This window comes from Xyrauchen texanus, chromosome 29 (genome assembly GCF_025860055.1).
Source record: "Xyrauchen texanus isolate HMW12.3.18 chromosome 29, RBS_HiC_50CHRs, whole genome shotgun sequence".
NCBI classification, from domain to species: Eukaryota; Metazoa; Chordata; class Actinopteri; order Cypriniformes; family Catostomidae; genus Xyrauchen; species Xyrauchen texanus.
In genome coordinates, this window is record NC_068304.1 from 9,400,035 (window position 1) to 9,414,127 (window position 14,093).

Consider the following 14,093-nt stretch of genomic DNA (forward strand, 5'->3'; position numbering starts at 1 on the left):
GAGAGAACCTGGGTAGCAGGAGTCAAACCGTTGTCCAGATTATAAAATCTAATACATTTATGTGGAGAGGACCACCCTGGCATACAAATGTCCAAGGACACACCTCTAGCCAAAGCCTATGAGGATGTCATGCTCCTCATAGAATGTGCTCGAATACCTAAAGGCGAAGGTAAACCACATGCTTCGAAAGCACTCGAAATTGCATCAAAAAGCCAATGAGACAGTTTACTTGGACACCAAAACACCTCTGTTGTGGCCATCAAAGCACACAAACAACTGCTCTGACTTATGCCACTGGCTTGTATGGTCAACATAAATATGCAGAACTGCACAAAACATGTGTAACCTTTCATACTCCTTGACTCAAATGGGGGAGGAGAGAAAGCCTGAAAAATAATGGCATGCGAGCGCAAATAACATGGAATAAACCTTGGGCAAATAACCCAAAAGAGGTCTTAACACAAGTTTTGAACAACCTGGCGCAAAATCCATACACAAGGGATTGACTGACAGGGCATGCAAATCACAGACTCTCTTAATCTATACCAATGCCACTAGTAGTGCCGTTTTGAGAGTCAAAAACCAGAAGGGACAGTGCAATTAAAATTTTTAACAGTTGACCTTTGTGCCACATTATATTTAGGACCAAAACTAAAAACCTCAAAAGAAAAAAAACTCTTCAAAATTCACGAAGAGACATTTAAGGACACTAAACAAATTACACAACCTTATACATTCCAAAAAACAATGATAAAATGTTTCCCTCATTTTACAGAAAGGACACTCATTTGACACAATAGGATTAATGACACTCATGAAGTCATTAACAGCAACTGCACCATGTAAAACTGTCCAATGAATATCACCTGTATGTTTCTTTATTGGTGGTTTATATAAAATTCTCCAAACAGGTTTTACATCATGATCCAAACCCAGTTTCTCTCTCCATACTGTATCAAAATGTTATTTTAAAACTGCTTTATTTAAAATTTTTACAAAACATTTATATTCTAACTTACTCTGCACATCTTGTACATTTAACTCTTCTAAACCTTTCAAATCTAGAGGAGGTCCAGACAGTCATTTTAAGTTCAGGAGTAAATACAATGTTTGGAAAAGGATCTACTCTCATAGGAACTATTTTACCATTGTAATAATCATCCAGCATAGTTTTCTCTTCCTCAGTTAATATTTTTTTTTAAAAGATCCATCACTTTTCCAACCTGTCATACAGACTGAATGCCTAAATGCAAAGCCCCTGCCTGAGTATTTTTCATCTTGTGACCATAGATGTAACTTCTGTATTTTAGTGGAACACAGAATATGAAACCTGGTCCTGGTGTTACTTCGCAAGTCACATCAAACCAAGCTCAATAGACAAGAGGTTCCTCTAAAAGCCAGTACAATGAAAAAGTTGTTTCTAACCTTTGCTTCTTGAGTAAGTCACAGGCACTGGGACTGCACTTCAGCTTGCTCGAATCCTTTAAAAACAAGGCAGAGTCCAAATCCAACCCATCAGCTAGTTTAAAAATTATGTTAGCTACTTTTCTCCATACTAGATCCTCAGGCCCTGTAAGATACAGCTGAATGAAAAGAAGTCGAAATGCCACTCCTCTACTAGCCAGATGTATAAGTCAGTGTCCTCCTACATCTCTGGGTAAAAAATAAATTATACTCAGGGGTAAGTGAACTCCTTGTAAGGAGTAAGTACTCCCAAAAGAAGTCCACTATAATGGCTTGTGTTCTAACTAAAGGTCCATTGGGAGGATCAACACAGGCCAAACAATGCTACAAAGCTGATACCATTATTAATAACTATAACCCTCCCTTTAAATGACATTTTTGGCAAAAGCCATTTCCACTTTTCCAGTCGTCCTTTTACATTGTCTGAAACACCCTCCAGGTTTTACCTATCATAAAATTACTGCCAAGATAAACTCCCAAGTACTTTATCCCATCTATCTTACAGGATAAACCACCTGGTAACATAGGAAGACACCTGGCCCATTTTTCACATGCTATGGCCTCACTTTTTAACCAATTAACCTTGGCAGAAGATATGATAACAAAATAATTAATACTTCCTTTTAGTCCCTTAAGTAGAACTATTATTTTATCGGAATAAGCAGATAATTAAACCTTTGCTCCAGAGCGTGGTATAGTCCAATCTTCAATATTAGATTAGATTCAAATGTATTATCATTGTGCAGAGTACAGGTACAGAGCCAATGAAATGCAGTTAGCATCTAACCAGAAGTGCAAATAGCAATATGTATATTTATAATATATATATATATATATATATATATATATATATATATATATATGTGTGTGTGTGTGTGTGTGTTGTGTGTATAAGCAATAAAGATGTTTATGTAGTGCAAATGAGGTATAGAAGAACAGACTTTATGAGGTAGAGAAGAACAGACTAGCTCAATGCAAATGTCTATGAATACAGTTCAAGGTGCAAATGAAGAAGTATAAACACTGAAGGTGCATTGTACAGAATGAGGTATAATATATATATATATATATATATATATATATATATATATATATATATATATATATATGGCAGCTGACCATTATAGTGCAAGTGACATCAACAGGTAGAAATTATGTGCAAAGAAATGTGCAAGGGAATGTGCAAAAAAATATGTAGTCCGAGTTGGAGGTAGTGTTCTGTGCCTTAATTTAGAGTTTAGTAGGATTACAGCTGAGGGAAAGAAACTGTTCCTGAGTCTGCTGGTGCGACAGCAAAGACACCTATAGTGTCTTCCAGATGGGAGAGGAGTAAACAGACCATGGTTGGGGTGCGAGGTGTCTTTGATAATGCTTCTCACCCTCCTTTGGCAGTGTTTGTGGTGAATGTCTTTGACGGAGGGTAGCTGAACACCAACGATGTATTGGGCAGTTTTCACCACCCGCTGGAGGGCCTTCTGGTCTGAGACAGTCCAGTTGCCATACCACACTGCGATACAGTTTGTTAGGATACTTTCAGTAGTGCAGCTGTAAAAGTTCAGCAGGATGCGGGGGTACAGGTGAGCTTTCCTAGCCTTCTAAGGAAGTAAAGGCGCTGTTGCACCTTTTTGTTCAGAGTGGAGGTGTTGTAGGTCCAGGAAAGATCCTCAGAGATATGGACACCCAGGAACTTGAAGCTAGTCAAACGCTCTACTTCGTCCCCATCAATGTAGATGGGAGTGTATGTGTGGCCCTTCCTAGTCCACCGGTAGTCCACAATCAGCTCCTTGTTCTTCTGTGTGTTGAGTGTGATATTTGTTGTTGGCACACCACACTGCCAGGTGCTGTACCTCTTCCCTGTACACAGTCTCATCATTGCCGCTGATCAGGCCTACCACTGTGGTGTCATCTGCAAACTTGATTATGGAGTTGGAGCCATGCTCAGGTATGCAGTCATGGGTGAAGAGGGACTAGAGGATTGGACTCACTACACAGCCCTGTGGTGCACCAGTGTTCAAAGTGAGGGTGGAGGAGTTGTGGTTGATGATCCTAACAGACTGTGGTCTGTTAGTGAGAACGTCCAAGGTCCTGTTGAAGAGGTGAGGGGCTGATGACAAGATCAGTGAGGGCCACTTCAGCAGCATGTTTTGGTACTGGTACAATGGTGGCTGTTTTGAAGCAGGTGGGGACAATTGCCTGGGCCAAGGAGAGGTTGAAAATGTTGGTGAAGACGTCAGACAGCTGTTCTGCACAGGCCCTGAGCACTCGGCCAGGGATGCCATCAGGGCCAGCAGCTTTTTGTGCATTCACTCTGCTCAGGGTGGAGCACACACCACTGGTGGAAAATGTGAGTGGCAGATCATCAGGTGGGAGCTCACATTTTATGGGTGGTTCTGTGTTTCCACGATCAAAGCAAGCATAACGTTCGTCTGGGAGGGTGGCACCAGCTGTGTGCTGGTTTGTAATCTGTGAGGGCATGGATGCCTGTTCACATATGTCGGGGGTCATTTTCTTACATTTTTCCTCAATCCGCAGTTTGTAATTGTGTTTGGCTGCTTAAATTCCTCTCTTCAGATTGGCCCTGGATAAATTGTAGGCTTCCCAGTCACCAGATCTGAAAGCAGCATCACGTGCCTTCAGCAGGAGTCGGACTTCCTTGTTCATCCAGGGTTTCTGATTGGGGTATGCTTTAATTGTTTTTTGGATAGTTACCTTGTTGACACACCTGTTGATGTGTTACAGAACAGAATTTGTATAGGGATTAATGTCCATGTGTGAGTCCAGGTTGGCCTGAGAAGTAAACGTATTCCTGTTTGTGTTCTGGAACTCATACTGTAGTGAAGAGTCTGCTCCATCCAGCCACACTTTTACAGTCCTCACTGTGGGTTTCACACATTTGATGATTAGCTCTAATCTTAACCAACAATGTTTCAATGGCTAGAGAATATAACATTACAGATAAAACACATCCTTGTCTAATATCTCTATGAATTTTAAAAGTAGCGCTCAACCCACCATTAATTTTCAGTACGCTCTCAACATCCTTATAGAAAACCCTGATCATAGCAATAAATCCAGAGCTGAAACCAAACTCCTCTAACGCATGCCATAGATAGTCTTGTTCAATCTGGTCAAATGCTTTTTCCTGATCTAAGGAAATAAGACCAGTGTCTAAATCCAATAACCTAAAGATGTCCAAAATGTCCTGAATTAAATGGATATTATCAATAATTGACCCGTTAGGTACACAGTAGGTCTGATCACAATTGATAACTTGCCCAATCAACTCCCTCAGCCTGATGGGATGATTTTTTGATCAGAGCACAGAAGGGAAATAGGGCGCCAATTCTTTATTTCTTTTAAATCTCCTATTTTTGGTAATAGAGTTATGACTGCCCTCCTGCAGCTCAAAGGTTGAAACCCTCCGGCCAAAATATCATTAAGCACAGAAAGCAAAACTGACCAAAAAGCCTTGTAAAACACAATCAGTAAACCATCAATTCCGGGATATTTACCACAATCCATGCTCTGTAGAGCAGCATGCAGTTCACTTACTGAAATTAGCCTTTCAAGCTCAGAGTTAGCTTTATCAGATACTTTTGGCAGCCCCATATAAAAATTACTAGTCATCTCATCTTATGTATACTCACTCTTATAAAAATCAGAATAAAAAAGCACAGCCCTTTTTCTAATTTCTTTAGACACCTTTTGATGAGTTTAAAGAATGTATATACCGACTCTGGCCACTCTTTTTTTCCAGGCCGAAAAATAACTTTGTTGGGCCATCCATCTGTGAATGGACTAGAGTCCCCTGTGCTCTAATACCTCAAATCATTAACAAATCATCAAGAACCTCCCTTTTTGCCTTGAGGAGCTCAATATGTCCCTGATTTCCTGTGGACAGAAAAAAATTCTGCAATTCACTATTTCAATCTTTCTAGAGCTTTCATTGACCAGGAAATGTCATTGGAAACACTGAGAGTGTACTGACAGCACAGTTGCTTTATCAAAAAATCATAATCCCAGCATTATTGGAGGGAACTATAATAATTTTTCCTAAGTGAACTGCCCCATAAAAAAAAACAAAAAAAACATTAAAAACCTCTTTTAAAAAATTATTCTGCAACAAAATATTAAAATGCCAATAAGCACTCTTAGGCTTTACATTAGTTATAAATGCACTGTAAATAACTAAACTATGATCAGAAAAACCAACTGGTAAAATAACACATTTCTTTACATCATTATATTGGTGCTTGAAACAATAAAACCAATCCAAATAACAAAAAAATCTGAAATAACACAGCTAAACCCCCACTACAGTGATTCTTATGGCTTAAAACAACCTCTCCATCCCATTCCATCATGCATTCATTTTCATTACAAACATTGCTAGCTGTTCCCTGAACCAACATTACATCAATTGCCTTTTGTTTTATTAATTCATAAAGCATTGTTCTCTTCTTGTGCACCATTTAAGTTAAGAGTGCCCAATCTTATCCCACTCATAAAAAGGTAAAATGAGCACACCAAACACAAATACTTTACAAAATAAATAAAGATTTCAGCCTAAAAATCTCTTGTTCAGTAAAACCACCCAATAAAGTTTCCTTCATTAGCTCTCTTGCCGAATTAATAAACAGTTCACAGTCTGGAAAATAGTCTTCCATATTAACTCTGCAGACATTTTTTAATTTTCTCAAGCGTGAAAGCACTACGAAAAGATCGTTTTTGTGAATCTTATGATTCACTCCCACTTTCCTGTGCCGGCTCATAAAAGTTACTCAAATCTGATCTCCAGATTTTTAACATTCCCTATAGATTTTCCTGTCGACACATTTCCAGTTACTTTTTTGCCCATTTTCCCTTTTCCTTTACCCTTGGTTTTTCTGTTTAATGCCTGTGTTTTATATACACTTTATATACACTTTCATCCTCTGCCATATAATATATCATCCCCACCTTCTCCCATCACGACCGATTCAGCTACCGCAGTAAAATTACCCTCTCACACCATTTCATTCAAATCCTCATTCAATCTTTCATCATTCTTGTATCCGTCACCACTACTAGCTTTATTGCTAATTTCAGTTACATCACTAGTTCCTCCACTAATCTTTGCGCATGGGAAGACTTTAATGCCATAACGCTGTGATAAATTCTCACAACTCATGGCCTGAGACGCTGCCATGTTGAGCACTACACGCTGATCAAGAGCACTATTATCCAAACACCTCCAACTATTTTATAGTATACCTAACCAAAATCTTACAAGCAATAACGAAAGATAGACAAAAAGATAGAAAACTCTTCATCACACTGAATAGTTCACTCCAACTCACGCACGCAAACTCCGCCCATTCATCCCCACATCCTCTCACAGAGAGAGAGAGAGAGAGAGAGAGAGAGAGCAGGCCATAGCCAACGTAACAAACAATCAGTGCTGTCTGCTTTAAACAACTATCCGTCCATGCAATGGCCTGTCCAGATCAAAAATCAATATAGAAAAAATGGACTCAGCAAAAACAAATTAACTGTACCAGCCATTCAGCCACTCTTTGTAAACTTGATAAAACAAGTCAAATCCTTTGAGAAAACAGCAAACACACACATAGAGACACATTCAGCCCCTCATGCCCAGTAAAAAGATCTGCCACAATGCTTCTATACTCCATAAAAAAAACATATTTACTGCATACTTAATGCATACTATATTGCATTTACATTTATGCATTTGGCAGACGCTTTTATCCAAATGACTTACAGTGCACTTATTACTGGGACAATACCCCCGGAGCAACCTGGAGTTAAGTGCCTTGCTCAAGGACACAATGATGGTGGCTGTGGGGATCGAACCAGAAACCTTCTGTTTACTGGTTATGTGCTTTAGTCCACTGTGCCACCACCACTCCACTCCAAGGTATTGGAATTCTTTTAAAGCCATACTATAATTTTTTGCAAAATTTAAACCATTATTTGCTGAAAATTGCAACTGATCATATTGTGCAAAGTTTTAGTATGCGTAAGTGTAAATAAAATTTGAAAGCTACAGCAGAGGGCAATATATTCAGGGGATAACAACCTAAATTTGGATTAATTCCTCATGCAAAGCTATTAAATGGCTTCAGAAGACTTGGAGTATAGCGAGCAAGTGGCATGGACTGCTTCTCGCACCTTATGTTTTAGAATTCAAGACTGGGTCTTGTGTAAACGCCCCCTAAGTAGGCTATCCGATTGGGTCAGGTGAAACCCAAACAAGCCAAATTATGCAAACCTTCCTTAAAACTGATTAATAAGTCTTTTTGGAGCTTGACAGACTCTGATCACTGCACATGCTGTCACAATGGACATTCATTGGCAAAACATCTCCTTATGTGTTCTATGAAATAAAGAAAGGGTAACGTGTTTGGAAAGAGAAGATTTTCCCTGTAGCTTTTAGGCAGTATGTAATGCAAGTGGCCAATTAAAGTACCTTTTGTCTGCAATGAGTAAGACAATTTAGCACCGTGCTGTATTTCAGAGGTGTTGTTTTGTTATTTTCTGTTTTAATTTTTTTTTTATTTGTGTTCTTGCTTCTCTATTTAAGTTATTCATATGCCACCAGCTACTTCCCTGGCAGACATAAGGAGGCAGTAGAAAAAACTGAAAGAAAAAAATAAAACACTAGCTCCAAGTTCTACAAGCTGCATGGAAGAAAGCTTATAATATTGCTACTTGTGGAAAAACTCAACTAAACTAGAAGTTTGATACTTTCCATTCCAACTAAATTATTTAGAGGCAATTTAAACCCTCAGCTTGAAATCTGTTCCATTGTGCTTGTTGTGCAAAAGACGGTTATGCCCCGATGGTTTTGAATAATCAACATCAAGACATTTTACACAACATTATCTCTGCCTTAGCAGATCTCGCGCTGTGTTGTTTGTTCACTTTCACACTGCAATTTTAACAGTGCATTTGTCAGGGTGCAGAAATGTGGCTCTTTGATGAAATCATACCTTTGTGATATAGGCAGTTTATAACAGCCCCTGTGATGTAAGTTGTGTCTCATGGGACAAAGTTAAAAATAACTTTTTAAAGGTTGTCAACATAAACATTTTAGCATATGTGATTAAATATGCCAAAAAATAATCTTAATACAAATAATAATAACAATAATTTTGGGATTGGGGTGGGGGTGTGAATATCATACTGTATGTGATATATACAGTATATTATTATTTTAATGCATGAATTTGCTGAGGCATAAACACATTTTCCATGCGTCACTACAGCATGCGTGAAAGAGCCATTTTGATGTTATTTATTTCTATATTTATTTTACAGCTTAGAAGCCACAGTGGGATTGGCACATCACATTTCTTAGTTGGATTTATTTTTAGAGTTCTTTGCAGAGGGTTTGCAGGAGGCTTCTAGTATTTTCTACAACTGAGAACAAGAGAACATTCATTATTGATGTTAAAAACAACAACAACAACAACAACAACAACTTTGCTCAAATATCCTTATTAAAGCAACACTTTCCATATTTCCCACAACAAAAGAGAGTGAGAGAAAGAGACGGAGAGAAAGTGTAAAAAAAAAGAAAAAAAAACAAAAAGAAAAGGTGTCTCGTTTAATTGCAAATGAAAGATAAAAAATTTTTTTAGTAGGATTAACTGATTATTATGAACAGGTAGTGTCTTAAATCTTGATAATTTTGCATTATGACTGAACCTTTTTTATTTAATGCAACACTATCATACTGTATGAGATGTGCTGAAAGATAGTACATAATTAATTAGTTTTAAAGTTTTTTTTTTTTTTATGTGAACAGATATGTTCAGGTTGCACATCACTTAAAAATATGATAGCGCTCATTATGTTTGTAGGTTTTTTTTTTTTTTTTTTTTCTTTTACTGAGCAATTTCATTCTTCCGGTTTCGAAACATCACAAAAATTTGGTAAATGCATAAACTATGAGTTATTATGAATAGGACAGAACAAATGCACATTACTAGATTCTGAGAGTTTTACCACATTATTCCTGAGAATTCAAACTCATAGACGTAACGAATGAGACTTCAACAACTCTCTACGAACAGACATGAGAGCAGACTTTTACACTAAACACCATTGTTAGATCGAAATCTCTCCACTAAACACACCGCCGTCCATCAACAGACCAGCGCGAGCGTTTCTTGGCTGCAGTTGTCCTCCCAAACACGCTGCTTGTGAGGGAGGACAGTTACGAGTGCTGATTCCATCGCTTCTTCTCTGTGTGTCGGATAATGAACATGATAGGATTTAAATGACACATCAGAATGGACAGTCCACAGTCCTAACTGAACAGAAGAGGTCATGTTTGTTGGCCAATCGAGTCTTCTTCTCGTGTGTCTGATCATAAATAGGATAACACGACGGCTTGTTCAAAAACAGAATAGCCCCTTTCACACATGCAACACATAAATTACAGGAGAAGTGTTGGGTTGACTTTACTGGTAAATGTACCTCATGTGCTGTTCATATACCATCAATGTGGACATTTATGATACAACTTCTCATTAAGGAAAATCGCCAGAGCAGAAGTTAACAGTATTTTCAAAAAGGCCCACCCATATCGAGAGTTGTTTCTCAGTCTGAGCTGTGAAAAATTGAGGTTCTATTGGAGGGTTTCATGACCCTTTAAGAGATATGCATATGACAACACACTCTCCAGGCAAAATCGTCAGGATTCGTATGACTTTTCTAAATTTAGCTAATTCATATGACTGCACTCGTCTGAATTCCTACAACTTTTACTACAGACAATGGTGTCACAGACAATGGTGTCACAGACAATGGTGTCCATTTAAGCTAAACCTTTGTGAACTGCTCTTTTTGTTTGTAAATAAAGCATGGACATGTCTGTGAACTTTTGAAAGACTTCATTTTATGTAAAGGAAAGGGCAGTTCTTATGAAAAGGTTATTTTACGCCTGTGAGGACAGGTATGAGTGGAACAATTTTCTGTGACGTGAATCTCATCTTGTTTTTCATCTCAGTAGATAAAGGCATATCTAATCTGTTAATACTATGAGACATTTGGTATTTCTGAGCTCACAAAATGAATATTGTTATTATGTCTGGGTAAATACAAACCATAATAAAAGTACTTATTTTCCTACCATCAGAGCCATTCAAACTTGAAGTGCATGTAACTTTGTGTTTTTACGAGTCACATCAGCAGGGGAGCAGTCAGCAACTCAATAAACCTCAAAAGCAGCACAGCCACAGAATAAGAGCAGTCATACAGTACTCTTTCTTGACAGCTGGAAGAAGCACAACAGAATGCAAGGATCTCGAGATGTGATTTTTTTAAAAGTTTCAAACTACTTTTATCTTGACACAGTGTCTGAAACATACAACCTTTATCAAGCTGAAAACCAGTGAGATGCTTCAAAAGCATGCATCTGACTCATGACTCAAATGAGCACAGATGGAACATAAGAATGCACTATTTGAATTTATTATTTCTATTAAAATATCTTTATTTGGGGGATTTTTTTCAGCAAATTCATATGCAATTAATTGTGATTAATTAATCGTCATGTCGTGTAATGAATCCTATTAGACATTTAATCAATTGACAGCCCTAATTATTATAAACATGGCTGTCGGCCAGTGGCGGCTGCTGGTCTTTCAAAGAAGGGAAGCTCATTTTCGGCCTACATTATAAACTTATTTACCCTATTTTTTGCACTAAATCAATCTTAGGTGTTGATCTGCCCTGCTGTTTAATTCTAATTTTTTCCTCGTAAGGAAGACTTTCAAATGGCTTCGCCAAAATCAGGTCGACAATATTAGCACCGTCTGCCATCGTGCGCAGTTTCACCCGTCATGACGCTAGCCTAGCCTACTGTATGAATGAATGAATGAATGAATGAACGAACGAACAGCTCTAAAACAAAATATATTAAACTTGGTAAAACTGAAACAAGGAATGTGGTGTATAATTGTGTGAAATGTATTATGCAAATTGACTAGCAATTTCAGCCAAACAAATATAAAGAAATAGATTGCAGCAGTTTGTCTTTCGACTACACTTGAGAAATCTGCGATGGGACTGAGCGCGAAATAGCTTCAGTGACTTCTTATAGTACAGATTCGCTGTCAATCAAAAGGAGATGCAGTCTTTCGACAGATCCTCCAATCATCACGCGGAAGCCCGGAGTCCAGGCCAGCCCACTCCTCATTCACCCCCAGAGACGCTGAGCATCCGTGGGCGGGACATAATCACAGCATTAATCCAATGACCGTCTATTTTCGGAGCACTGAAAAAAACTGTTCAGAGCAGCCCCATTGAAGTCAATGGACGCTCGGCTTCAACAGGGAAATGCACTGACACTACGGGAATGTATGAGAAGTAAATCGTGTCAGCCGACCTGCTATATGTAATGTAGCTGATTCTGAACGAACTCATCTTCGAGATGAACGTGTTCTAACGCATTTTTAGTCAATAAATTGTTTACACAATAGTACATATTTGACCATTATTTTTTTGACATTATAGGGGAAGCTGAGCTTCCCTTGCAGTCTTAAAGAAATCCCCACTGCTGTCGGCGAGACCCCCACAATTTTCACTCCAATGAAGTTCACTTCTATTGGGCAAAGCAAAGTTTAAATCTAATCTTTCAACTCTTGTAATGACCATGTAAAGCCCGTAAACTTAGTAACTTTTGCAAAACATTTTCAAAGATGCCAGAACGGGACATGATATAACTATGTTTACACAGAGAAAACTACACCCACAGGAATTACATTGCCAATGTGTAATTAAGAGTTCATCCACCTTGAACAATAGGCCCACTGTTAAAACTAAATGTTTCAGATAACACACATTTTTTAACAAAAAGAATAGAAAGAATAAATATAAGTGTCTTAACAAAAAATAAGCTGTGAATTTCTGCTTTAAACAGTCCAGACTTGCTTTCTCTTGAAACCGATGCCATACTGACACAATATTAGCTCTTTATTGCATTTACAATGTAACAAAGTGACAATATCCAAACTGACAAGCCATTAAAAATGGCCAATGACAGCACGCAGGCAATGAAGATACATTTGAAAATAACAGAAAGCACTTTGTGAGAGGAGAGTCATCATTAGAACCTGAGATGCCAAACTTTTGGAGCTATTTGTGCCATCTTAACACTCCATTTGCTTCAATAGAGCTGCCAGGCACAATTTTCCGGAAGACATTAAGATTGTCAATGGACACTTTCTCTTTAGAAGACACATAGAGCCGCCTCAAGTGCCCTTCTTTAGTGGCACGTGAGAAAATGCAGACACACACACACACACACGTTAATAGGGCTGGACATTATATACATATTCACCAAATATTTGACATTTGCAGGCAATATAAAAGCTATTTTAAAATTAAACTGTATGCAAATTACATTGTATGGTTCACCCCATAAAAAATAAATAAATCTAAATACAATTATTATTTACTTATGTATATAATTACTTATTTTAAGACAAATTTACAATCACATTTTTTTATCAAACTGCACAATGATGACTCTTAAGACAATACAGATATTACAGCTTCATTTTCTGTAAAGCTGCTTTGAAATGTTGTGTGTTATGAAAAGTGCTATACAAATAAAAATGGCTTGACCCAAAAATGAATCTCATTATTTACTAACTTTAATGTTGCTTTAAACCCATAATCAATACTCCCATAGAACATAAAAGGAGAAATTTAAAGAACTTCACAAAGCTATTTGCCATTTAATGAAGCCTTTCAAGTTCTAAAAGGACAAAGAACAATGTTCATAGAAGTCTCTTCATGATATTTTTCAAATTTCAAAATGTTTTGGCAAATTTACAAGTACAAAGGGCTGTCTATTACACTGCTCTCTGGAATACTTGATTCTGATCAATTATTGGTCAATTGCGGCATGACATATTTCAGAATAATGACCCTTGTCAAATAAATGTTTCATGTCCTATTGTAAACCCTTTCAACATATAATCACATGCAGGATATGAATTATAGAGATGCATAAATACATTTTCCCTTGTTAAAATGCTAATTCTCGAGATCTTGAGATAATGGAATTACTACTAGTGAAAATTATACATTTTTTTAATCAGTTATTACTGTACTGTAGGTCTACACTAGTAATAATTTTGTAACTGCATTTTCACTGGTATTATTCACTCCTGCTCAAAACACAATTACAATATCTATAAAACATTTCTTACCAGTTGAAATTCCAATTCCCCATATCAGCAATGTACGTACTTAGTAAAAATGAATCATTTTGATATAAATAATTTCATTGTTACCAGTGCAAATGTCCATTCCTGATATTAACAATTAACTATTAAACTATTCCAAATATCTGGAAATTGATTTCATCATAAAACTTTAAAAACAGTATTTATAATTTAGTATGTATTTATTTGCTAGTTATATATATATATATATATATATATATATATATATATATATATATATATATATATATATGAACATTTAATTTCCATTTTTCTCATGTTTTGTATACTACAGTAAATAATTAGTAGTGAAAATGTATACAATATAGCAAAACCCAGAGTGTTTACACTTTTTGGGATAGTCAGTCTACCAATGGTTTACTTATA

The 14,093-nt window shown here is 37.1% G+C and overlaps 1 protein-coding gene across 1 annotated transcript in view; it reads right to left on the bottom strand.

Annotated features, from left to right (window-relative positions):
• The window catches only part of cntn5 (contactin 5), a 411,731-nt gene that overhangs the window by 265,642 nt on the left and 131,996 nt on the right, over positions 1 to 14,093 (bottom strand). The gene's annotated exons all lie outside the window — the stretch shown is intronic.